Below are 27,529 nucleotides of genomic sequence, written 5' to 3' on the forward strand. Positions count from 1 at the left end.
ATCTTAGAACGTCAGTGGAGACAGGCATATAGTTCATCATAACCTTGTAATATCATTATCATATACATAATTCACCGGCTATATTGCTAAATGCATACCCGGTTTTTCATATTAATAGAAAATGTACCTGGCTTCTCTTGAGACTCCCCTGCTTTAGAGCAGTTAATGATATGCCAAAGCCTGCTTCTCTCGTGACACGTGACGTGACAAGGTAGTTTGTGATGTCAGAAACACCAGCGATTTCAAACCGCGTCTTTTTTTCACTGCAGTTTTAAGGAGAAAATACTCAGCAATTTTGTTATGAATTTGTGCATGGTTTGCCTTAAGGCGTATTTAAGATTTTCTTAGATTTTCACCACAGGGGGTCTTTAGAATTTTAGAAATATTTCTAATAATATCTAATCATAAAGTGTGTTCTCCATAACAAGAAATTAAACATGGAGAATTAATAGGGCATAGTTATGGAATTATTTGTTTTATCTGAAAACAGGTTCCAATTCAGAATCCATCAACATGCTGTGGGTCAATACAAATTCCAGCTCATGAATTGAAAAGGAGCCAAATTTTCCATTCTGTCACAGTCAAACAGAGCTTGCACCAGTGGCGAGGCCAGTCATTTTAAAGTGAGGTCTGTATGCTCACAAATTATAACAAAGTGTAGACATTATGCAAGTCAGACAGTCACTGTGAGATAAACTAAGATGAGTGACAGCTTTTTATTGATTATAAAGGTACCACTCTTTGCACACTTTGGTCGATATAATCAATTCATAATTTGAATAAAACTTTTGTTTTTTATGCTTGACCACCGGCCATGTACCCGCTGTTTCGTGAGTGACATCTGCTAAAATCATGTATTTAAACGATTATTATTGTCATGTTTGAAGTTTTTTTTCTCCTTTCTCACAAAAAAGTGATCAATCTGAGAGGGATAGTGTCACTTATGTAGCCTCACCACTGGCTTATACACACATACACTAAACTATATTTTTTTTTTAATCTAATCTACCATTGTAACGTTGTGGTAGTTGTGGAAAGCACACGACGAAAGTGAAGGTGAAACAGTCTTTACTGATCAAACTCAGGCAGGACAGATACAACCACGTAAAACATTAACGAGAACCAACAAGCGACTGAACAGAACTGGGAGTGTAAATACACAGGATGAAATGAGGGAACTAACTTGGCACAGGTGGAGGAAGATGAACTAATCAGGGACTAACGAGAACAAGTGCAGACAAGACAGAACATAATTGTGACATTACGCCCACCCTTCGGAAAGGCGCGTTCTGTGATGACGAAAGGCTTGTTCGACTTGAACCGCCGCTGCACAGACCGATCGGTTTATGACATCAAAGTACCGCGATAGTGATTCAAAAGCATAAGGAGACATCTATTCTCGATTTGCTCTCACGGTTCTTTGATGTCATTCACCGATCGGTCTGTGCAGTGCTGGTTCAAGTCGAACAAGCCTAAAACCTTACAGGAGGTAGTAATGAGGCGGAGGCTTTGGTGGAGGGCGTGGAGCTGGTGACGGATGCTGATGAGGAGGAGTCGGTGGAGTTGCTGACCATGGTGGAGCTGAAGGTGGGAGGAACCAGGGAGGAGTCCTGACAGAGGGGACGGGCAGAACCCTGGGCCGATCGGCGGAGGCAGAACCATGGTGAGTGGTGGTGGAACAGAGAAGCCGACGGACCAGGGCGACTCCGATGGTCTGGAAGTGTGGCGCTGCTGCCTCGCGGGACTGAGGCGGCGATGTGGACTCGGAAGCCCCGGAGAGTTGACGATGTGGCCAACGGGGAGGTTGGAGGCAGGGAGAAGCTCGATGACGCCGTAGGGGTGCAGGGTGTAGGCGCTGCCGGTCCATGGTGAAAGCTGGAAGCATGGTGGACCGCCGGAGGCCAACCTGGAGTGACGAGGGAGCCCAGCTGAGTTTCCGGGCAGATGGAAGCGGAGGCGATGAGGGAGTGGTGAGCCGAGGCTATGGCGACGGGCTGACAGGCCGAGGTGGAGATATGGGCCTGGAGGCCCGAGGTGCAGTCGGGGACTCTGCCTCACGCCAAGCTGGTGGAGGGGAAGCTTGAGGCGAGGGCAGAGCCGAGGAGATGGACCACACCAGTGGTGCCGACGGATCCAGGAGACTGGCCGTGACCAGCGATGAAGACGGGACTAGGAATTCAGGCAAGGATACAGAAGATTTTCGGACGGGATCGGCGAGGTAGATGAAGACGCGAGGGTGGGGACTTGGGAATTGGATCCGTGGACCACAGGTCTATCAGGTCCGCTCCTGGGTCTGAGATGGACTGACCCGCATGCGTCGACTCCGGGGCTTTGATGTTCTCCAGCTCCTCTGTGGGTACCTCAAGCTCGCTGGCAATGAAGGAGAGGTTGCCATTCCGGAGCAACCAGGCCAAGTATCCCAGATACTTCCTGTTCTCCGGGAGGAGGACACGTATCGCTGGTGGTGAGTCCATCTTCTTTCTCGTTTTTTGAGCGGTCGGTTCTTCTGTAACGTTGTGGTAGTTGTGGGAAGCTTACGAGTCACGACGAAGGTGAAACACAGTCTTTACTGATCAAACTCAGGCAGGACAGAAACAACCATTTAAAACATCAACGAGAACCGACAAGGGACTGACTAGAACTGGGAGTATAAATACACAGGAAATGAGGGAACTAACTTGGCACTGGTGGAGGAAGATGAACTCATCAGGGAATAACGAGAACAGGTGCAGACAAGACAGAACATAATATTGTGACAACCATAACTGTTTATAATTTTATGATAAGATATCATCATATTTCATGACAATCTTCATTCTGAATATAGTAGATGTTGTTTGTTTCAGATACCCGGCATCTCATTGTTGCTCTTTGGAGATTCGCTTAAATAGGCATTTACTAGTGTAATAATCTGTTTTGTGAGTGTTTGTTTTCTAAATGTTCTGTCGATGTTCCAGGTCATGGTGAGTTGTTTTCCAGTATAAATTCCTGGGAACAGTAGCCTGACCAGATGGTCTTTGAAGTCAGTATCCTGACATAAACTCAGGAACCTCAACAAGGTGTGCGTGTGCGAGGGTGTATGTGTGTGTGTGTAGGAGAGGGAAGATTTAAATGGCAATCAGGTCAACTCACAGAAAAGGGTTAAATCCAGTTTATCCAGATCGGCCCAGTGTCCTGTCACACTGTGAACCTGCTTTATGTATCAAATGCATGTGTTTATGTCAGTGTTCTAATTAGGGATCCTTTTTATAGGCTATTTTATTGACAAAGTTGTTGTTATGCAGTGAATGATTATGTTAAAGTAAAGCTGTCTGTCTTAGAAATGGTTCAATGCTTTCAGGCCAGGTTAGTCAAGTTAGGGAAATCACTAACTAAAATGGAACCAGGTTAGACCAACTCTTACATCCACTAGGATATAATTTCAGTTTTACTTGATTATAAAAGGGGTTGGACTTAAAAGTATTTGTATCAAGTACAAAAGGAATACATTTTATTTTCTTGCCCCTTTATTAATATTTTGGCATTTGAAGGTTTAAACAAAATATAATTTCAATTTGAAAAAATATTTTAAAATAATTTAGCTGCATTGTTTACTATATTTGTTTACCATACATTTGATAGTGCCTTCTTATTGTCTAAATGACTGAATAACTTGTCTCATCATCAGATTTTATTCACTCACACCATCTCATGCTCTGAAAAGTTTTAAGTTTCTCTCATTCATCTCACTTAAGGGAAAAAAGAAGACTGAAACATAACCTTATGTTCCTGTTGTGTGACCTCTGTGTTGTTTTACTGTCAATCATTCAGTGTTCCATCACTATAAGAGTCTATTGCAGTGGACAGACTGCATACTCTATCAAACGAAGTGTAAACTTTGTTTGCTCATGCTCCTGTCTGTTTAGCACTTTTGCTTGTCTCTAGCCCGTCTGTGCTTAACATTCATTCAGATCAGTGAGCAACACAACTCTGTTCCCACAAAAAAAAACATTTTTTATATTCAGTGAGCAGTGTCATGTGAAAATAAGAATTGATTCTGTTGCGCAAGTAGTTTTGAGAATGCATAATCTCTTTGACATGCTCACTCAGGACAGATTTTTGTTATGGCTGTTAGGAATTTTGTTAGGAACAAATATCATTACAGATTTTCTCTGTTACAATAATCATAGTTTAAGGAATGCTTGTAGTCGCTCATTTTCTTGAATAAGATGCATGTGGTCATCTCTTGCAATAGTGATTCTCTGAAAAGGTAAATAAGGTATCATGACCTCCATGACAACTCGATTTTGACATTTTGGGAAACCAAAACCAAAGTTCCATGAAGGCAAGGCAATTCAGTTCGATTGGCCATCTTAGTAACATCTTCGGGCCGGGCTGCTATTTGGATGTAATGTTAGCATAAAAGTACAGCTTTGATCTACTTGAATCAGTAAAGTTTGAAACTCTCTAAAAGAGTCTATCTGTTAAGATTAAGTGTTAATAATATGACAACAATAATATGCTGCTATAATGCTCAAATCGTGTTAAAGAAACTGCTTTCAAATTGCTCTATTGTGCATATATTGGCTTTTGCAATTTGTTCGCATTTGTCCCACTCGTTTCTGACTGATTGCTTGTAAAACGCGGTGGTTGTTGTGTGATTAAAATAATGTTTATTTTTAGTGTTGACCAAGGTAAAAACCTGATAGTATTAGTGCACCTCTCCTAAACAAACTGTTTTGAGGTATCATTCTTGCCAAGTACAGTACATTTTATGTGCAGGACTAATAGTGATGCAGAGCTTAGAAAATATCACTTAAATGCTTATGAATTCATTTGATTTGCCAATTTTTTTTAAACAGGGCAGAGTAAGACTTAGTGCTTTACAAATAGATCAGAAGAACATCACCTCCAAGACCAAACGTAATGTCCCTCAACAGAAGATAAACCAAAACCCAAGACCCTGGCCTAAAGTAACAATATATTCTGATCTTTGCACATTGAAAAGTTGTAAATCTCAAGTTATTGGGAAATACAGGATCATTTGCATAATGACTGTTGCCCAAAGGAAATTGGGCAACTGTTGTACTTGTTTGGCAAGCTGCACTGATACTCAGTCCCCCTCTGATACTGTTTTTCTGACTAAACAGTAACCAGATGTTATGAAAAATGTGTGTTCAGTATTGGCTCACTTTGACTTTGTCTGAGCGAAATGGTGTTTTTTTTGTTTTTGATTTTTGTTATGTGAATAATGTAACCAGGGTCTAAGGTCTAAAAAGTTTGCTTTAAACTATCTGGTGTAAGTTCTAGTGAAGAGTCAAACTCCAGCATTGCACCTGGTGAAAAGAGCTTTTAATGTTCATTGTCTGGGTTTCTGGTGATGGATTCTTGATGGTTGGGTCTGGTGACTGCATGACCATTTTGTCATAAATGTGGTCATGATTTCCAAATTCTGTCTCCCTACTATAACACTAATGGATTCCTGAAACTTCAGCAATTAGTTTGTGGATTACCGAAATCACTTCCCACAAACAGCAGAAGATGACTCGGTATGCCATTGAATGGTGATGTGTGGTTGTAAAGCGCTCACATTTCTGTGTCACAACAACTCATAGCTTTGACCTTCTCAGTATCATTTGAGGAATTTACGAGGACATTCACAAACTTGACATTCACAAGTTTTCAATGGGATTTTTGTGTTTAAATATTTTCGTTTTCAGCATTCATTTGATATTTTAAGGGAACTGATCTCATAAAAGAAAGTTTTTTCATAACTTTTGTCAGTCAAAAGTGGTCAGTCTTTGTTGGACAGCATTAGATAATATAATGCCAAGATTAACAGCGGTAGATGGTCTATTTCATCACAGCTTCTGGCACAACTGTAGCCTGTAGAAAAAAATAATACTGGAACTAACATCACAGAATGACAAAGTTTTACACAACTTACCAAACATTGTAATACCACAGACAGGATTTATTGTAAGAAACTAAGCCAGGTTCAATTTGAATGGGAAGTGCAATAATCTATACAGTACATGATAAATTATCATGGAATCATTAGCCAATATTCAGTTGGTACTTCCACAAATATTAACAGTTGCAGAAAATGATCAACAAATCTGAGTAATGAAAGAGATGGATGGCCAATATTCCTGTAACTGCACCTTACTTTTCATTCTGGGTGAACGCTATAGTGAGTGAAGTTTTTTTTTTCTTTTCTTTTTTCTTCTTCAGTTAAGTGAATAATGACACATTCGGTTTATTGCAGTTCTACTTGGTGTCAATAGCGTTACATTTTATAATATTTATATTCATAAAAGATTCCTCAATTAAATAAGTCCAGTTTTTTATACTCTATGGTAAAGGATGCACAGCATGCAGTCTAAGTTTTAGCCTGCTGTATCTGTGGATTCTCTAGACTATCATCAGTCAGTGTTGTTGCATTCTGGGTGATTTACTGGGTGACAGACCTAATGGATTGGGTCTTGGTCTGGCTGGATTAAAGTGCGGCTGGAATTTGATGATTTCGCATATGGTGGCAGGCGCTCCCTGCTTCAAGGCAGTAGCTTGATACATGGCCTCATGTTAAACCGGTCAGGATTTTTCCCTGGGACTTTCTGTCAGTTGATTTTGCTGCAAGGTGTCTTTCTACTTAGGCTTGTTTAAAGACCGAGAAGGAAGGATTTTGGCATTTCCTATTATTAAATGCTTTTGTGTCATTTTACAGTTTCAACCAGTAATGATTTAAAATGGAAGTGTATTTTTCTGTGCCCAAAAATGAAATTGCAAAAATAACGACAGTTTTCAAATAGGTTTTTTTCAAACACACCCCATCTGCCATTTGTTAAACAAACAGATAGTCCCGCCCCACGATCTCACGCCATTGGTTGAGCGATGTTGCTGGGCTGGGCTGGTCAAACAACAGAGAAATGTTTTGTCATGTTTACTTACAGCTGTTCTGGAAATCAGCCTACAAATGGCTTACTTATTGTCTCTGCATATATAACTAGGACAGGAGCAAGTATTTTAAAATCTTAAAAGATTACACTTACACACAGCTTTGACTCTTTGTCATGTGTTTTTAAGTTGGATGTGTGAATACAACAAGGGTTTGCAAAAGCATGTAGTGTATTATATAATAATGTTCCTCTCTGACCAGGCCAGGACTCAAGCAGTGACTTACTAAATGGATAGAACACAGTGAAAAATTTGCTCTAAAAAGGCGTGGTAATTTTTGTGGCTGACCTTATTGCATATGCATTCAGGAGATTCCCTTTCAGATGCAAAATCTATGGGAGGCGAGTATTTAAATGAATCATGCAAGGTGGTTTACTAAGGTTTCGGCTAGTCAATTTACTTGTATTTGCACCATTATTTAACGCCCAAAAAAGCATGTCTTTAAGTCAGTAATTTGCGCAGCTCTTCATAGATTGCCTTGGTCATTATGTAAATGATCCGGTTGCGTCTGTGTTCTTTAATTTGCACATACAGTAGTCAGTACTATATCACGTGCAGTAGGGATGCACCGAAATTTCAGTGCCGAAAATTATTGTTTTTGGCGAAAGAGAAAAAAAGGCCGAAAATATGCCGCTGTGTTCGGCGATCAGGTTTCACACTCGCACAGCATGTTTAGTAACTTCACGAGCAGCTCCGCTTTTCCGCTTCGTGTGTGCGCTGCGCTCTCGTGTGTGCGCTGCACTTTCCCATATGTGTGTGCGCACTCTGCTCAATGTTCCGCTCCGTGTGTGCGCTGCGCCCTCTGCTCTGTCCATCATGGCCCAAACTCTCCACTCATGTACCGATCACGCTCAACAGAAAAGTCTGCTCTAATAGCGTGCCGACATGAAATTTCTGTGTAGTAGTTCTGTTTGCCACGGTTTGCAATAGCCCTACTGTGCTGTAACATGGTATAGCCGTTCTGTGCAAGGCTGGTAAAATGACACTACACTCTTGTTCACTGATCTGTTCACATACATGCTCTGAAAATAGCCTAATAGCTTTAATATTATATGAAGACTATAAAGTATAAGGTCATTATGTATAAGTACTATAGCCTACTTTATTTTGATAATCAGTCAAAAAATAAATCGGTTCAATATGAGTCTGTTGCATAGAACTGAATGAAGAATAATATTGATATATTTATATTTAATATAAATTTAATATAGGGCTATTTTCTGTCAAATTTTTGTGTTATTTTAAATAAAAGTGTGGTTGTTTTATTGGCTTGTATTTTTTTAAATTCAGATTCAGTAAAATTATTTTATGTAATTTAAAACTCTAATAATAATACAATCATTGAAAAAAAAGAGAAGAAAGTAATAATAATTTTTTCAAATTTATTTTCGGTTTTGGTTTCGGTTTTCGGCCTTCGGCCGAGTGCATCCTGTTTCGGTGCATAACGCGCATAACTTTCCACTCCCTGCTCCCTTCTGCCTTACACTCCCATCTTATATTTAGGTTGAAACTAGGAGTTAACCCAGAATCACATAATTAATTTCATAGCTGGCTCATAGTGACCAAGAAAATTCCATACTGTGTTGTGAAATTGTGTGCTGCCTAAAGCCCTTACTAATAATACACTGTTGAGAATGTGTCTAATCAAAATATGTCCTTTTTGTAATGGAATTGTTAAATTACATTTATTATATTGGGCTGATGCCATCTAAAGCAACCTATAAATGAGGGAAATTATGATTGTAATTGCTGCTTTACAAAATTTCAAATGACCTGAAAGTTCACATACTGTACTATGTAGCTCAATTAACTTTCTAACAACTAACTTGATTATCTTTTTAGTCCGACTTTATATAACTGTATTAGTCTATCAGCAACCACTGTACACTTTGAGTTGTGCACTTTTATAGCAGTGCACTTGTAATAGTACAGACTGTACTCTAAAAAGTACACTACTATAAAAAGCGGTCCTGATTTTCCTGTATGCAACACATTATATAAATATATTTTTAATAAGTATTTATTACTTTTATGGACCTTTTTACAGTATATGTTATATTCCAAACCCAATTTGTACTTTAAGATTGGAAATGCATTTTCTTGCCCTATAAAGTATTTGGCCATTTGAAGGTTTGAATCAAATATACTTTTAATTTAAAAAAAAATTCAAACCATGCTGGTTATGGTATATTAACTATGATTTTGAAATATATTTTGGCCAGAATTTTATGCATATGTTTTCCAGTTTCCTTCTACTTTTTAGCTTTTTTTTTGGTTCAAAATGTTGTCACTATTCAAGCATGCTGATGGCTATATCATTATTTATATGTATAGGGCCTATAATAACCTCAAAACAAGTTACTAATAGAGAAGTATCAGTTGTACTGTACTACTGAATGTTCCTTTAGCTTATAATCAGTTCAAGTGATTGCCAGAGCATGCTATATTGATCCTTTTACAGCATTAGCTGGTGTACATCTAGGAACTTGCTTCTCTTTTTTAGATTGACCTCTTCTTGACTACTCTTCTTACAGCGGCAACGGTCACAGATGCTAGCAGTCATCAGCAGATGACATGTGGTTCACAGCACTATAGCACTGACCTGCTCTGAGCCTTGAACCTGCAATTTGTTAGCATGCCAGCCACACTTACACCTTTGCTTTACAAGCAATGTACCTCCTTCTGCAAGCATCAAGTTACAAGCTGTTAGAAGCTGTTAGAAGCTTTTATTGGAAATGTAGGTACACTGATGAGTTGCCTGAACCTGTGCTCTCCCTCATTATGCTGGAACTCATCAAACTCAAACGTTTGTTACCCATATTTGAGTGAATGAAAATAGTTTTCAAAAATTGCTAATGTTTTACAAGCACCTTCCATTTCATACTGATGTAATAGTGTTATGCCTGATGTATCTTGACAACTTCTGGGTTACTAGGGTAAAATAGGCTTTTGACGTGCGTGTGACAGTCCTGAAATGAAATGTAAGCGTCACTATTATTATTTAGCATAATTGGAAACAAACAATCTATAATTATTAAACTTAAATTACAGTTCAAAGGTTTGTTGTTGGTAAGATTTGTTAATGTTGTTAAAAGAAGTATCTAATGCTCACCAAGACTGTATTTATCAGTAAAAAAAATCTTATATATACATATAAATAAATTATTGTGAATTATTATTATTATTATTATTATTAGAAATTTTTTATATGCTGAATTTTCAGCATCATTACTCCAGTCTTCAGTGTCACGTGATCCTTCAGAAATCATTCTAATGTGATGATTTGTTGCTCAGGAAACATTTATTATTATTAATGTTGAAAACAGTTGTGCTGCTTAATGTTTTTACGGAAACTGATATACATCTTTTCAGGATTCAAAAGAACAGCATTTATTTGAAATAGATCTTTTGTAGCAATGTTAAAATCTTTACTATTTTTTTTTTATCAGTTTAATACAGCTTTTCTGAATAAATGAAAGTATACATATATTTAAAAACAGGTGTGTTCTCTTTTGACTTAAGCCAGTAAGCAAACATAGCAACCGCCCAGAACACAATAGCAACTGATCAACTGACCAAATGAGTGGATGAGCACGCATCCACACTCATTCAGGTTTATGCTGAGGAGCCGAGATGAGGGCCCCGGGCCATTCAGCGGTGGTTCAGGCTTGTAGCAGGGGGGGCATAACGTCTCCAGTCTCTCCATCGGGAAAGTACAGGCAGTACAGGTATAACTGGCTCCAAGGGTCCCGCGAAGGGATGGTCAGAGATGCATGAGGAGGCAACATGTCCTCGAAACGTCACTTCTTGGCTCGTGGCAAATGTGGAAGGAGAGGCTGGGAACGAGGGAAAATAGTATCACTCACTGCCTGACCACGCCCTGTATGGCCCAGAGATTGAAGAAACTGCTCTTTTATTGAAAATATGGGTAATTTTGGAACAGTTTAAAGAAAAAAAGCAAATATTCTACACCCAGCCCTCCTCCGGGGGAAGGAGCAGTTTCCACCTCCTGGTTGAGAGCAGCTTTGCACATCTCTGGGCTGCCTGTAGTATCAGAGCCGCATCGATGAATGGACGTTTGGAGGGTTTAGTGGCCTGAGGGACGGGCTGCGTCACCATCCTGTGGTAAGCTCGACGGGGCGGTCGGGGTGTTGTCTCTTGTTCCGCTGGAGCAGATGTAGAATCTGCTCCAGCCCCCGGCAACGAGCCGGGGCAACGAGCAGACTGGGGGCCAGCCCGCGGTGACCTGGTGACAGAGGTGTCATGCTGGGGCAGGATGCGCTTGATCGCCTTAGGCTGCTTCTGGACTGCCGAGAACTGTTGGCCAAAGTCTTTGACAGTGTTGCCAAAGAGGCCATCTTGCGAGGCGGTGGTGTCAAGAAAGCGTACTTTGTCGGCCTCCTGCATCTCAGCAAGGTTCAGCCAGAGATTACATTCCTGGACCACCAGAGTGGACATCATCTGGCCGAGGGCCCTGTGCTTGACTTTTGTCAGTCGCAGTGCATAGTTCCAGCATCAACCCTGGCTCAGAACTACCCTTGTGCATTTCTTTGAGTGCTTTGGCCTGGCCGTCAACTCTGCATCCAACTCAAGTCTGAGCTACCATGCCCGAAGCTTCATCTTCTTCTGCAGAGGATAAATAATAGCCCATTAATGGAGCTATCGACATCTGATACTCACCTGGAGCACCAAATGACACGCTGGGTCCGCCGCAAGAAGGAACCATCCTCGAACGCCGTCTCAGCCCAGGCATGTGTGACAGTGATAGTGGCCGTCAGATGAAGACTGGAAATGACCGCATCCGGAAACACACGCACGGAAAGGCATCTTTAAAAATATGCTGGCCGACCTTGCTCTTTTAGGGAAATCTGCTCTTTGCGCTGAAGCACCCAGGGAAATTTCACTGCACTTCTGAATGAGTGCAGATGCTTGCTGCCATCTTGTATGCCCATATGTACGGGGGAGTGGCTCGGTATGCAAATTCCACTCACCAATTCCATTGTTGTTTTTTTCTAAAACTCAGAGGTGATTGGGGCTCCCAAATGAGACCCCATTAGTCAGTCGACATAACGTTGTAGTGACTGACAGATGCTGAACTTTTGATAAAACTATTAAATTATTTAAATTGCTAATTTTGGTGCAAATAATGGCACAACTCTATGACAGTTGTAATGTAATTCATATCTTTTAAAGGCTCTTCAGAATTTAAGATAAAAATTCTGGGTAAAGTTGCTTAAAAAGTAGGAAAAATAAATGATGATATCTGTTAGTTTTAATAAAAATCAAGCCCTGAAAAATGAAAGTGGCCAATGTTAAAGGTGCGTGCGTGCGTGCGTGCGTGTGTGCGTGCGTGTGTGTGTGTAAAACCCTACATTGTGAGGACCAAATGCCCCCACAAGCTTAGTAATATCGCTAAGTTTTTAAATGTTTTGTTCCCCATGAGAAAAACGTCTTATATAAGTCAAACAAGCTTATAAATCATACAGAATAACTGTTTTTAAAAAATTGTGTTTTACATTTTTTTTATGGGGATAGAATATACAGTTTGTACAGTATAAAAAACATAAAACATAAAAACACAATATGTGTGTGTGTATGCCAGTTTCTCTTTCTGACCGTGTCTCCGGCACGCTTTAAACTTAAGCGTTTTCTATGGCAACCAGTAGTTATGAAGTTACTTATTGATCATTTCGTATTAACAGCTCTCCTTCCACCAGCGTTCAGCGTTACACACCTGCATGTCCAGACAGCGCAATTTCCATTTCACTTTCTTTCTTCATTCTTGAGCTCTCTGCTCTATTTTTAACATTCATTCGCTACTACCTTCCCCAGTCTGTCTTTGTATGTTCTTTTGGAAAGTGCACTGAACTTGAATTTTTATCATTCAGGGAAAATTGGGCTTTTAGATGGTTATGTGCACCTTTGTTAAAAGTGTGCATGTAGAAATGTGTGCAGGACAGCTGTATTTTCCATGGAACAGAACTGGACCATCTGTCCATAGTTCAATTCAGCTGTTTGTCTTGCATGCATGTAAGATACTTTACTAACTGGTTGCTCCACCTACAGTACAGACTGATCTAGTTCAACGGAAGTTAAATGGAAATCACATACTGTAACACACAAACATGCAGATAGAGACATTTACTGTACCATATACATATATACTTTCCCCTTTCACACACGTATTCTAGACTCTAACAGAAACATGATCAGATGTTGTGCATTTAAAAACTGTGTGAGGTTTAAAATAAGCTTCACAAAGGACCTGTTAATAGACAGACAGACACAAATGCACAGAGACACTCCACATACCAGTCTTGCTAAGCATCTGTCGCTGTTCTCGCAGAACACTTTCAAAGTTTAATAGCCCTATTATGCTATTTTAAAGGCTCCTAATTTTGTTTTGAAGGTATCCAACAATAGGTTTACATTACATTACAAGGTCAAAAAACATCACATCACATCACCACAAAAATGATTCTCAAACGACTCATCCAATAATTCCGTCTCTCTAAATCCCTCCTTTTCGAGAGCATACTCTGCTCTGATTGGTTAGACCACTGTTGTGATTGATCTACCTCTTACCACACGTGTCGGAAACTAACCTCCCATTACCATAAAATAAATTAACTTCTGCTCCGGAGGCTTCCTAAATCCTCAGTGATTGTAGGCCTACACACTGTAAAGACAGTAACAATGGAGTCGATTTCACCTTATCAATCTGAGCGCGAGTCCGATGCTGAAACGTTGGAAGAACTAGTAATATATCTAAAAAAATAAATAAAAAATTATTTGGGCACTTTAAATTTAGAGCAAATGAAGATAATTAGGCTATAAAGTACTGAAGTTGCAAAGCTTTTGGCACAGTCAGCCTCAGCATCCCAATAAACAGTATGATGGGTCTCATAAATGTCACTGGTATGCTGCTCATTTGGCTGAGGCCCTTCCTATCAGTCAGACAACAGCTTGCTCTCAAAGTCCAAGTTGCTTGGCCACATTCATTGACATTTTCTGAATTTACAGAATTAAATTAAATCCTTGACTTGATGCCAAAACATATCAGCAATTTAAAAATAAAAAAATGCTTTGAAAATAATCACAATTATTGAGTAATGGGAAATTTAAGAATAAAAAAATAATTTTATGTTTATATATATTATTTTATTATTATAAATTATTTTTAGTCAAAGTATTAGTAAGTGTGTGAATTATTTAGTGACTTTCACTAGCTAACTAACCTTCAGATTGCTTTTTTGCTATGTCTTGAGCAGATTGCTCAAGACATTCTAAACTAAGAACTAAATGTTTTTGATAGATTTTTTGTATTTTAAATGGCAAAGCTTTAAATAATGACTGTACTTATGTTTTGTTGAATTAATTTAATTGATCCTAACAGAAAGTGCTATAGTTGCCTACCGTTTCTATGGTTACATCCTCCTCAGGCGAATGCTTCTTCTCTTTGCTGTGTTTAGTGCACTCTTAGTAGTTTCTGAAATTATACACACACATATATATATATCATATTTCAGCAGCTTTTTAAAAATGGAAATATTTAAATCTGTATTTAGTTTAGTAATGTGCAAAACATAGTTTTTTGTCGTTCATTTTGCTGTTGCTGGGATTAGTATGCGAGGTCTGGTTGTTTGTGTTTATTAATGGTGATATAATTTGAAACAGGCAACGAGAGAATATATGACACATATTTGTATCCACCCAGTTTCAAGCGCTGTGATGTTGCTGTCCACCTAGTCCCAAGAAAACAATCCATTCACTTGACTAATTAAATCAATGAACATCCCTATTAAAGTCACGTTGGCCTTGGTCTTAATAGGGCCCAAGAGAGCCGTGCATATTATTGTACACATTCTCTTTAAAGGAACACTCCACTTTCTTGGAAATAGGCTCATTTTCCAACTCCCATAGAGTTAAACAGTTGAATTTTACCGTTTTTGAATCCATTCAGCCGATCTCCGGGTCTGGCGGTAGCACTTTTAGCATAGCTTAGCATAGATCATTGAATCTGATTAGACCTTTAGCATCTCTCTCAAAAAAATTACCAAAGAGTTTAGATATTTTTCCTATTTAAAACTTGACTCTTCTGTAGTTACATCGTGTACTAAGACTGACAGAAATTAAAAGTTGTGATTTTCTAGGCCAATATGACTAGGAACTACTCTCATTCCTGCGTAATAATCAAGGAACTGTGCTGCTGTACCAGCAGGCGCAATGATATTATGCAGTACCTGAAAATAGTCCCCAGCTCGGTAACTTCTAACGTGACCGGCACAAAGTTTGTAATATCATTGCGCCTGCTGGTTTTTTGAGAGAGATGCTAACGGTCTACGATTCAATGATCTATGCTAAGCTATGCTAAAAGTGCTACCGCCAGACCCGGAGATCGGCTGAATGGATTAGAAAACTGAATGGATTAAAAATCCCAAAAGATAAATGGATAAAATTTATCCATTTATCCTGAATGGATAAAACTCAACTGTTTAACTGGGGAGTTGGAAAATGAGCCTATTTCCAAAAAAGTGGAGTGTTCCTTTTAAAGCATTACAGATGAACTGGGGAACAGCGCAGTGGAATCAATAAGTCAACATATGCTCTGAATAATATTGCTTAGCTATATAGTCATTAATCATTGATCATTTAGAGAAAATAGACTAATAGCGAGTTTCCCCATTTTGGCCTTATGTTATGTGTTCGTGGGATTCAGTAAAAGAGTGAATTAATCTGTTGCTTTGTGTTCCTCCTGTGCTTTAATGCTTTAATTATTGTATCCACTTCACAGAACACTTCAAGCTATTCATACTGTGTACGATATATTGTGTGTGTGTGTCTGTCTGTCTGGTGTAAGGATCAGTGAGTTTAAACACTTCACCTTCGGAATTCCATGTTCCATCCATCCATCCATCCATCCATCCATCCATCCATCCATCCATCCATCCATCCATCCATCCATCCATCCATCCATCCATCCATCCATCCATCCATCCATCCATCCATCCATCCATCCATCCATCCATCCATCCATCCATCCATCCATCCATCCATCCATCCATCCATCCATCCATCCATCCATCCATCCATCCATCCATCCTCTTAAAAATGTGAAAAGCCGATTCCATTCGTTGTGCTAATGGACATATGATGCAGGTAATCAGAGTGGATTCATTCAAACATGATGTCTTTTTTCGTGCTCATCCAAACAGAAACAAACAGCCTGTTAAGTGTTCATATTTTCTTGTGGGTGTGTGTGTTGTTTTCTTGGTGAGTAAGTGCAACCGGCTGATAGCCTCCAGGCCTAATGCACCTTTCACAAGTGCTTCATCGCCATGGCAACCGGAGGTTAGTGGTAGGCGTGGCGATTGCAGCGGTTGAATCGGCTGCTATTGTTACCTGCACAGGAAGTTTGATGCTCGCATTATCTTCTCACAGATTAATCTGCATTAGATGCGTGACATAATAATTCCTGTTTGTTGATTATGATTTTCTGACTTTTTCTTTTCAGTCTTGGAAATAGTCTTGGTTTTATATTGTTTTAGGGTATTTTAGAGACCAAGGTATTTATAGATGTCATGAGGGCCTCTCTGGAGGGTTTGTCTAACTTGATCAGATATGCAATGGCAGATGGTATGCAAACACACACACACACACACAAATTCATCAGCTCACACACAGGCATGAGTCACTGCCTGTGCTCGCTCAGATAGACTGACCTTTTAATAAGGATTTAGACTAATGATACCAAACACACAAACAGACACGGATTCTGTTCCGAAGAGTTTTTTAAATTGTAATCTGTAAATAAACTGTCTCCATGTCTTCTACAGGGACTCAATAAATTATTTCAGCTCAAAAATTTGCCTGGTTGTGAAATTTAGCCTACAGGTGAAACTGAAAATTTGAATATGGTGCAAAAGTTCATTTATTTCAGTAATTCAACTTAAAAGGGGTGAAAATAATATATTATATAGACTCTACATGCAAAGTGAGATATTTCAAGCTTTTATTTGTGATATTTTTGATGATTCTGGCTTACAGCTTATGAAAACATTTTCACAATATTCTAATTTTGAATTTGGGGTTTTCATAAGCTGTAAGTCATAATCATCAAAATGATCACAAATAAAAGCTTGAAATATCTCACTTTGCATGTATTGAGTCTATATAATATATTAGTTTCTCCTTTTAAGTTGAATTACTGAAATAAATTAACTTTTGCACCATATTCTAATTTTTTGAATTTCACCTGTACTTTCTAATGATTTCAACATAACAATCTTGTTTTACTGCTTTGTTCTCCTTTTTTTCTCATCTCTCCTGAGTCCTGACACTTTGACATGTTTAATGTGGAAGACGTCTGCATGAAGTCAGAGAAATAGCAAGTGCTTGAGGACATTTATGTATATTGTTTTGTTTCTATGGTCATCTTCCTTCCTGACAACCTGACTTCTTGTAATGGAGGGCTGTGAGACTGAGGCTTTCAGTTCGTTTGCTTATTCTCATAATGCTTCTCTAGATTCAGTAGTTCAAGTAGCGTACCACTTTTGATTGATTGTTTGTAAACCGTTTTAATTATTCTTATTTCTTTTGATTATTTTAATTTCTATGTAAAGCACTGTGAATTACTATTGTGTATGAAATGTGCTATATAAATAAACTTGTCTTGCCTTAGGGTGAAGTCAAACAACACACTGTAATTCATATTACATTTATACCATGGTCTGTGTGAATACTCGATTCTGATTGGCTGGAATGTGTACAATAAAACTGTTCAATGCACAGGTAGTTCCAAGTGAGTTTAATCACGTTCTATATTAATGTGCAGTTTTCATTGAAGCGCACACACAACAGAAGTCACTCACACACAGAGAGCAGAGATTGCGCTGCGCACACACAGAAACATTCAGGAGCACAGCAGAAACGTATCAACACTGCCCGGAACTTTTAGTAGCAACATAGCTTTTCTACTGAATCACTACATTATATTCTGAATCACTATAAACATCAGTCAAATAAACATCAATAACAGCTTTAAGTTGTCAATGCTGGCAAATGACCATGGTATAATGGATTATCCACGACGTGGAGACAAAGAACCGCCTGACGTAATTCGGAGTTATCCCTTACTTATCAGAGTGGAACTTGGGTGCTGAATTAATTGTAGGCCTACTGTGTCATGTCCATGTTTATTACAGTGCTCTGTTGTCCCGGATGGTTTGTTTTTATATGTGGCAAGTAGATTTTTATGAACAAACTACTCACCTGACTCCAAAAGTTGGTTCACCAAAAAATGAAATTCTTTCATCATTTACCCTCGTGCCGTTCTAACTTGTATGGCATTCTTTCTTCCGTGCAATGCTAAAGTTTGCAGTTCACTCTGCGGTTTTTCATAATATATAAAGTGAATGGTGAGACGGGCTGTCAATCTCCATAAATGACAAAAATTACCATAACCAGTAGCTTATTTGACTGCTATGCTGTATTTAACGTAGTCAAAAATGTAAGTAATTATTCACCTTTAATCACATCTCCCATATTCATAATCAAACTGCACTATTGAAATTAAGCGAATATGCATGAATTTTCAGTACGTTTAATTTGAGTATGTTCCCATCACAGACTGGTTGTATAGACTAGACTACACTACACTATAGACTATAGACTACACTACGACAAAGATGTAAGTCTTTCATTAATAATCCTCAATGAGTAATATGAAGATAAAGACAGGCAAAATAACAACCATCAAACATAGACAAGAGACAAAGAACTGAACTAATGAGATAATGGATGGGCAACAGGTGAATACAATGAATGACTAAATCAAACACACAGGAAAACTGGGTCAAACTAGCAGACAATGAACAAACATGACCATAACAGAACATAACGACAGTACCTCACACAAAGCGATAAAATTACTTCAGAAAATGGTGCACAAGTCGAATAGACTACTTTAAAGTTTTTATTTATTTAGCTTTTTTGTCTGTTTTGATGCTATAGCTGCTTGTCACTTTTCTCTTCCATTGTATGGAAAAGATCGTCTTTGTTGGTCTATGGAAGAAAGTACATCATACGGCCTCAGAAATGAGTACATAACAGCTGAATTATTTATCTTAAGAGAAAAGTACTCTTTTATTGATTCACTCTTCTTTTATTCTTTGCACCATGAGTCTAAGTTCTGTCAATCGAGAGGGAAAATTGCTTGTTTATTCCAAGAAAGCAAGGTGTGTGTGTGCGTGTGTGTGTGTGTGTGTGTGTGTGTGTGTGTGTGTGTGTGGCTTGGTTTATTATGCATTGTGGGAACCGAATGTCCCCACAAGGATAGTAAAACCTGAGATCACCTCCATTGTGGGGACCAGCCAGCGGTCCCCATGAGGGGAATGGGTTAATAAACATACTAAATTATATATTTTTGAAAATGTAAAAATGCAGAATGTCTCCTGTGATGGGTAGGTTTAGGGATAGGGGCAGTGTAAGGGGATAGAATATACAGTTTGTACAGTATAAAAACCATCACGCCTATGGAATGTCCCCACAAGGATAGAAATGAAAAACTGTGTGTGTGTGTGTGTGTGTGTGCGCGTGTGTGCGTGTGTGCGTGTGTGCGTGTGTGCGTGTGTGCGTGTGCGTGTGTGTGTGATATTATATTATGTTGTTGTATAAGGTCAGCTGGCACCAGTCCCTCTCTGCTGTCGGGTCTGCGACATCCTCAGCCATAAATATGCTTTTATTCATCCTCAGTGTAGAGAAAGCGAGTGATAGTCAGTGTGGAAATGGTGGGGGATTCATTTGGTGTTGCTTCATCATATTCGCCTTTTTAGCTGGAGGGATGGAAGAGTGTGAAAGAGCGAGGAATGCTCTTTTGGATATCAGCTTGAAAGTATTTGTGCAGTGTGAGTGGCGCGACAGCTTCAGGGTTGTCTTTGTGCGGCCGTCAATAAATGCAATAAAAACACAGATGGTGTTTGTGCCCGTTTGAACATTGCCTCCTTAAGAAAGTAGCCCTCGGCCCAGTTCCAGCTGCCTGCAAAGTGTCAGATGAGTGTGTTTGTGTTGATGTGTGTGACAGTTCACGCTGTATAAACTTGTCACCCCTGCATGCAGCATGAAACTGCATTCAAATGCCTCTTTGCCATCTAAAGCAGTGTTTGTATTCTCTTCCCTGCTTATCTGTTCCTCCTCACAAGCACTCACTTAAATGTTTATGTTCGTCTTCCTCTCTCGGCGCTATCACATCAGATCACGCACAAATTTCCCCTCCTCGCCTCATTAACATCTGTCGCGCATGGTTTTCTACATGGATTTCCTCTTATCTTACCATGGCCTCTGTCAAGAGAGAATTTCTCTGTGAGATTACATAATCCTCCCTATGGGGTCTAATCCTGGCTGGCTTTCTAAAGTCAGTTGTGTTGAAAATGGGCAAGAATGTGTACCTTTGGGTTTCACGCTTGTGTCGAAAGTGATAATTGTCGACGGAGTTGTCGATAGCTGTTGATCAAAACATTTTTTTTTTTCTGGGCTAAAAGGAAATGGAGTTATATATAGATAGGAGTGTTTTGGCTGATCTTTTCCATAGAATGCAAGTGAATTGTGACCAAATGTTGTAGATAAAATGCACACAAATCTCATTGAGTGACAAACCGCGCATGTCATTGTGCGGGTCACTTGACTTGCAGCATCGTAAACAAGCTGGTGACAGCTCCATCTGTCAGTGAAATTGCACAAAAACGTGAAGAAGACGCATTGTGAATTTATTCCTTTTTCATTTTGAATGCGAGGAATGTCCCATGTTTTTTAGCCACATGGAATTCTAGAGGGGAAAAATGACTCAAGGCATCCTAGAGGAGGAAGTTGTTAGAAGCCAAGGCACATGTGGGTTTTTTTCAGCAGACTGTTTCATTTGAATCAAGCTAGTCTCTTGCATAAGAGGGTTGACTCTCATTCTTACAATGTGATTTACACCAATGCTGTTTCAAACAAAATGATCAGCCAATTGGTGAGCAACTTTATTTAATATTGGTGCTTGGCAAGTTTTGAACCCTGCTCTCATCATGTGCAGTGCAGACAAAATACACAGCCAAAACTGACATAAGCTGGTCATATTTTTGATTTCTTAGTTCATGGCAGAAAATCAGGCGATTTTCAGGGATCATTCCAGAATGCACCACTGCTGTTATTTTTTTTATTTTTTTATTTTTTTTGTAGAAAATAATCACATTTTGCTTCTAATATGAGTGTTCATTTTGCATATGTTTAGTTATCCAATCAGTTGATTTTTCTCTGTCCAGAGAATGTGGTTTTCCCCTCCATCGTTTGTGAATGCACCCAGATCAAGATTTAATGCTTCACATTTAACCTTTCAACTGTCAACAGACATATCTCTCTCTCTCTCTCTCTCTCTCTCTCTCTCTCTCTCTCTCTCTCTCTCTCTCCCTCCCTCTCCCTCTCCCTCTCCCTCTGAGGAAAGAACAACAGACTGAGATGAAGTAACAGTTTTGTCAGACCTTAAAGGGATAGTCACCCAAAATGTTTAATTATGTCATCATTTACTTAAGTTATTCAAATCCTGTATGAGTTTCTTTCTTCTGCTGAACACAAAGGAAGATATTTTGAAGAATGTTGATAACTATGGAAGTCGATGAGGACCATCAACTGTTTGGTTGCAAACATTCTTCAAAATATCTTCCTTTGTGTTCATACAGGTTTGAAAAGGCGTGTTCAGTGTGTATATCTCTGTTTAATTAAATAGCCTAGTTTAAAAAGGAGCATTGTGTACTTCTTCATACATAAATGTGTACTTCTTTTTCTCAACGTTTTTTTTCTTTTTTTCTCTCAAAATTGTACAAGCTAAGGCAAAAATGCTTATACAGTTCTCTCCTTCTCTCTTTCTGTCTCTCTACCACGCAGGTTTTCCAGGTTTCCTCTCCAAAAGTTCCTGTTCTTAGATGGTAACAGAGAGCTTGAGATAAGAGGTAAAATTAATGTCTGCATGTGTGTGTGAATGATTGTCTTTTTTATTCTGATGTGATTTTAACTGCAATGTGAGTTGTTTGTTATTGTTTGTTATTGCTTTTATAATGATGGAATGATGGAGATTAGTAGAAAACGTCTCCGGTTAATAAACGTAACCTCATTTCCCTGATATGAGGGAATGAGACATTACATCAAAAGCTAAGGTACTTTTTTTAACAGCTATAACAGACAATCAGATTTCATCTACACGTTATTGTGATTCAGGAACAAACTGCCTTTTTTAATAAACAATTATCTCAATATGGCACTAATAAGAGTACCATGATGGCCATGTTTAAAACTAAACTAAATTAAACTAAAATAAACTAAACTAAACTAAATTAAACTGGTATCACTATATCATTATCGTCCAAAAATGCCCAAATAGATGCATCCATAGATAAAACAATAGACTAAAACAGATTCCAATATATTATATATTATTATATTATAAATCAGGTAAATGAAAAGTAGAAAATTGTCAATGCCCTTTGTGGAAAAAATCTAGCGTCTTTATTTTGATGGTCCTTTTAAAGGTGCTGTATGTAAATTTTTGAACCATAAAATAGCATAATACATTTGCATATATTTAGGAAACAGTATAGGTTCACAGTCTACGTTTTATCCGAAAAACAATGCTACAGCCAGTTACTTTATTACACTGCTCTGTGGAATACTTGATTCTGATTGGTCAATCGCGCCTGCATTTAAGCGGTATGTTATTCGCAGATTACGACCAATCAAAACAGATAACACAGGCTCATCCAGGGCACTGAACTCAGCAGTGCTATACATTGCTGGGAACATTTTTCCTTCGTGGAAGTTTTGCGTTTGGTGAGCTAATAAATTATTAAAACTCTAATCAATATTTTGTTTACAGTTATTTAATCATGCCACCCAGTATTGTGGACTCACTCTCTCTTGTTTCATACAAATGCAGATGCTGCCATTTTGTGACTATTGTTTTGTACACTGTTGGATTGTAAGATACAAACAGGTACAATTTTAAAACAGTTTAATCTGAAATTAATATCTCTTATCTCCATAATTATTTATACTGTGAAATGCGATGTAATAAGCTGTATGACTGTAAACCGTATCTCTTAAATCTCCATCTAGTTTTAACTTGCAACTGCTCTCTCCGCAGAAGCTTTGCGTTTAAAGACCTAAGAAAATATTTCAACTCCGATCAATATTTTGTGTCTAGTTATTTACTTATGTGGCAAGTAGCCGTGTACTAAGCGGGATAATGTACATCCAGCTTGACGTAGCATCCTCATCACCCTGTCTGGGTTTATTTTGAGAGAACAACCGACTGGATGTACACTATCCCTTACTTGAAATATAAGTTCCGTGACGGAATGTCTGCTTTTGTGTTGGTCTGTGGGATCTCGCCCACTGTCAGTTTACCCAATAGTATTTCGACACCGCGGGTTGCCAGCTGGCGGAAAACACAGTGTATTGTAGTCACGGAAGTCAACAAACAAACTAGGTCAGAGATTGCAGATTCTACCTGACCTAAAAAGCCTTGGCATCCATCTGAAAAGCTCTATGTCCAGAGGCATATTAAAATACGGATCAATCTTACAAGTGTAAGTGCTCATCGCCTTCCATTGCGCAACCCGTGTGAAACTACGTAGAAACCCGCGTGAGCGTTGAGCCCGAGGAGGAGGTGGCGGGGAAACGACCCTTTCCAATATTTTGAATTTGGACTGCAGTACCCATTTGAACCGCTGGTTGAATATAATACATACTGCACATTTAACACATTCTGTTGACTAAAATTAACGTTGCACTTTCATTAGAGTTCAAAATAAAGTGTTACCAAAATTTCGATCAAATAAAAATTCCAGATATGTCTGTAAAATGTTATGATAAAATACAATACCATTTATTGCACATTGGCTTTTGGCACATATTATAGCCTAACCCATAAGACAAATACTAGACAAATCATAGTAAAACAGGGACTGACAATATGCACTCAGTTCCCTCCCCCATGGTGCACATCCCCTCACAGAGTCAGGCATTGTCCCTATTTAAAGGCTTACAGCTACGGGAATGAAATAATGCCTTTGTAATTTGTTTTTACTGAGAGGAGGAATTATCTACCTCTTCCCTGAAGGTGGAGGTTCAAGGTATTTGAGAAGTGTACTGTTTGTGTATTTTTATTTTCTTAGCCTCCTCAACAACTAAGAGGTCATAAAGGTCCTGAGGCCAAGGAAGGCCACAGTGCTTCATACACAGCCTAACTTTTACTATTAATGATTTATTAAAAGTTTTCACTCTGTTTAAGCAACACAAATAATGTTTTTTGTTGTTGTTGTTGTTGTTGTTGTTGTTTTTCCTCATATTTTTTGCTAGTTTACTTTTTGAACCTACTGACCTGAAGTGTTGATCCCTAAATAGACCTAAATAATGCTGTAGACATTGTTCATATTATAGATTTACAGATATTGAAATTTACCTCTATGTATGTTTACTAACACTGTTAGTTTGGTTAGTCCCTGACCAGAATTTACAGTGGAAAGCAATTTGTCTGTCCACGATGGACATGAAACCATGAGATGCAACAGTTGCAGACAATCAGAATAGGTTTGATGTTTAATATACAGCTATTTGTCGTGGGACTTTCAACCAATGAGATTTTACTGTAGGCAGAGCTGCCAAGTATGATTCTGCAGAAATAGATACAGAGAGGTCAATAAAATGTAATTTTGGTTGCCACTGCTTATCCAGAACTCTATACTGTACCTTACCACACTTTCTGTCTGCACTCTATCTGAGTTTCAGAGTAGGTTTAATGTTGATCAAACCATACAGATCCCACCTGTTTTCGATCAGGTTCAGTGGGCTCACAACGCTCGGTTTATCGTTACCTGTCAACTCCGGGTTTGACCCAGAGTTTGTGATTAACTCTAGAGCGTGTGTAGCTGAAAGTATGTCACGTGCAGCAAACAGCCAATCACATGGAACATGGAGAGGAGTCAGTAAAGCAACTTGTAGACAAGCCTGCACGGTTAGCAAAAAAAGCATACAGTAACTCTTGCTGCCGTACGCAGGGAAGGAGACCAGAGGCCTTTTTTTTTTTTGGACTTCATTTTTTATGGACTTCAATGCGCTGAATAAACCGCTTTTGTGAGGATTGAGGAAACAGCCTATCATTAAATGAATCGATAGCCCATCGGCTAATCTTAAACATGTTTGCTTTTAAACATTACTTTTGGATTGATCTATTTTTAGAGTTTACATTACATAGAGTTTACGAAAAAAAAATGCTGTTTTATAAGAGAAGTCACAGACAATTGCATGACAGGTAGGATTCAGTTTACGGCTCTTCTATGGTGTCCGCAAAGAGTGATTGACTGTCGCAAAACTCTGAATGAAATTTAATGACATCAAGGCTGTAATGTGATTGGTTATCAATGCACACGTGATCCAAGTAATGCTTTCTCCAATCGTAGAGTCACGGACCCTCGTATCTCCTAATAATAAGACTATCTCTGACATCAGTTTGATTCACTTTTCGCGAGAGAGCTGGTGCAATTCACTTCTATAAATATCAAGAATTTATAAATGTATAAACACTGCTGCTGCAGCGAGAGTTTGAGAAGGCAGCTTAATGAAAAAATAAATGCATGTATCAACTGAATTTAAATAATAATTTATACAGATTCACAAAGAGCTCAGAAGAATACACGTAAACTCAAAGAGAGATGTATGTATACAATGAAGGGGAGTGTGCATTGTGTTAAATTTATTTTGTTTTTGTTTTTTTCTCTTTCTCCCCTATTGTATAGTTATATTCAATTCAATTCAATTCAAGTTTATTTGTATAGCGCTTTTCACAATACATATTGTTTCAAAGCAGCTTTACAGAAAATGCATTTCAAAAATGTACAAACAAAAATACAGTTAGTTAATCATAAATTTAGGGCATAACATATCGCCGGCGTTGGGTCGTCTCTTCACAGGCGTCGAGTCGTCTCATCACAGGCGTTGGGGCATCTGAAGTCTCCATGAGAGGCTGGATACATAACTGGAGCTGACGAACTCTATTTGAGTTATCTCGGGACAGGCGTCCCGAGATAACAACAAAAAAGGCAGATGGGAAATGTTATATGATCATATTTTCTTGACCTAGTAAGAACTCTAGCGGCTGCATTTTGGACTAACTGTAGCTTGTTTACGGAGGATGCAGGACAACCAGCTAATAGAGCATTACAGTAATCTAGTCTCGAGGTCATGAATGCATGAACTAACTTTTCTGCATCAGAAACAGAGCATGTTACGTAGCTTAGCAATGTTTCTAAGGTGGAAAAAGGCTGTTCTTGTGACATTTGAAATATGATTTTCAAAAGACAAGTTGCGGTCTAGTATAACACCCAGGTCTTTTACTGTAGAGGATAAAGTAACAGCACATCCTTCTAGATTAAGGTTGTATTGTAAGAGGTTTTGTGGGCAGTTTTTTGGACCAATCAGTAATACCTCCGTTTTATCTGAATTTAATCGAAGAAAATTACACGTCATCCAATATTTTATATCTTTAACACACTCTGTCATTTTAGATAATTTAGTGTTATCATCTGGTCGTGATGAAATATATAATTGAGTGTCATCAGCATGACAGTGGAAACTTATTCCATGTTTTCTTATAATATTACCAAGTGGCAGCATATGAATTGAGAATAGCAGAGGGCCTAATACAGATCCTTGCGGCAATCCATAGTTTACTGACGTTATCTTTGATTTTTTTTTTCCTTACAATTCCTTATATGGAGGTTATTGTTTAGTACTGGTTAATATTTGAATGGAATTGGCTGGAAAACCAGGTTGTTTATTGCATTGTCTCTCTGTTTTCTTTGTACTTGCATAATAAAAACAATTCTAAAAAAAAAAAAAAAAAAAAAGAATACACGTAAACTTAATCAGATTAAAAACTTTATATATTAAAGATTATATTTATATTAATTTAAATGCAAGATTTAATATTGATTGACTATATATATATATATATATATATATATATATATATATATATATATATATATATATATATATTATATGAATTATACGTAATTAGAATTCATATAATGTAAATAAAATAAATAGCAGCAAAAGATTTTCACTAAACTGCTTTAATATGGGGCGAGATATATGAGGGGTGAGTGACTATATATTGCATCAGATACATGTCAGAGTTTGAGAAGGTTAGCCGTCAGCCAGCTAAAAACAATTCACCTTCTTGGGCCCGAAAAAGTTTGCTCAAACTAATCTCAAACTTGCCTGGCAGTTTCCCAAAAGCAACGTTAGCCAACTGTGTTGTATTGTATACATCTGTATTAAATTTCGCAGTTAACGATGGAACTTGGGTAGGAAATAAAACCAGTTTCATGCAACTGGCCTCAGATGTTCAGGATATGTCTACCAGAGCTGTATCATCTACAATTTAAAAGTTCTTATTTGAATCCCTCGTGTTATGTGTATACTTATGGACAATAGCACTGGGAGGATCGCAGTTCCTTGAGGAGCCCCAGTAGAAACAAACAAGTTTGAGACGGTAGTTTCT

General features: G+C 38.4%; 1 protein-coding gene across 6 annotated transcripts in view; it reads left to right on the plus strand.

The window, feature by feature from the left end:
- Positions 1–27,529, plus strand: part of stat5a (signal transducer and activator of transcription 5a) — an 82,558-nt gene that overhangs the window by 23,984 nt on the left and 31,045 nt on the right. For 5 of the 6 annotated variants that reach the window (XR_013799090.1, XM_079624021.1, XM_079624022.1 and 2 more), the window contains exon 2: positions 21,856–21,920. The exons of the other annotated variant lie outside the window; for it this stretch is intronic. The gene's annotated coding sequence lies outside the window, so the exon portion shown is untranslated. The remainder of the gene's footprint in view (positions 1–21,855; positions 21,921–27,529) is intronic. 6 annotated transcript variants of the gene reach the window in all.

Source organism: Phoxinus phoxinus, assembly GCF_949152265.1.
Source record: "Phoxinus phoxinus genome assembly, chromosome: 1".
Lineage (NCBI taxonomy): Eukaryota > Metazoa > Chordata > Actinopteri > Cypriniformes > Leuciscidae > Phoxinus > Phoxinus phoxinus.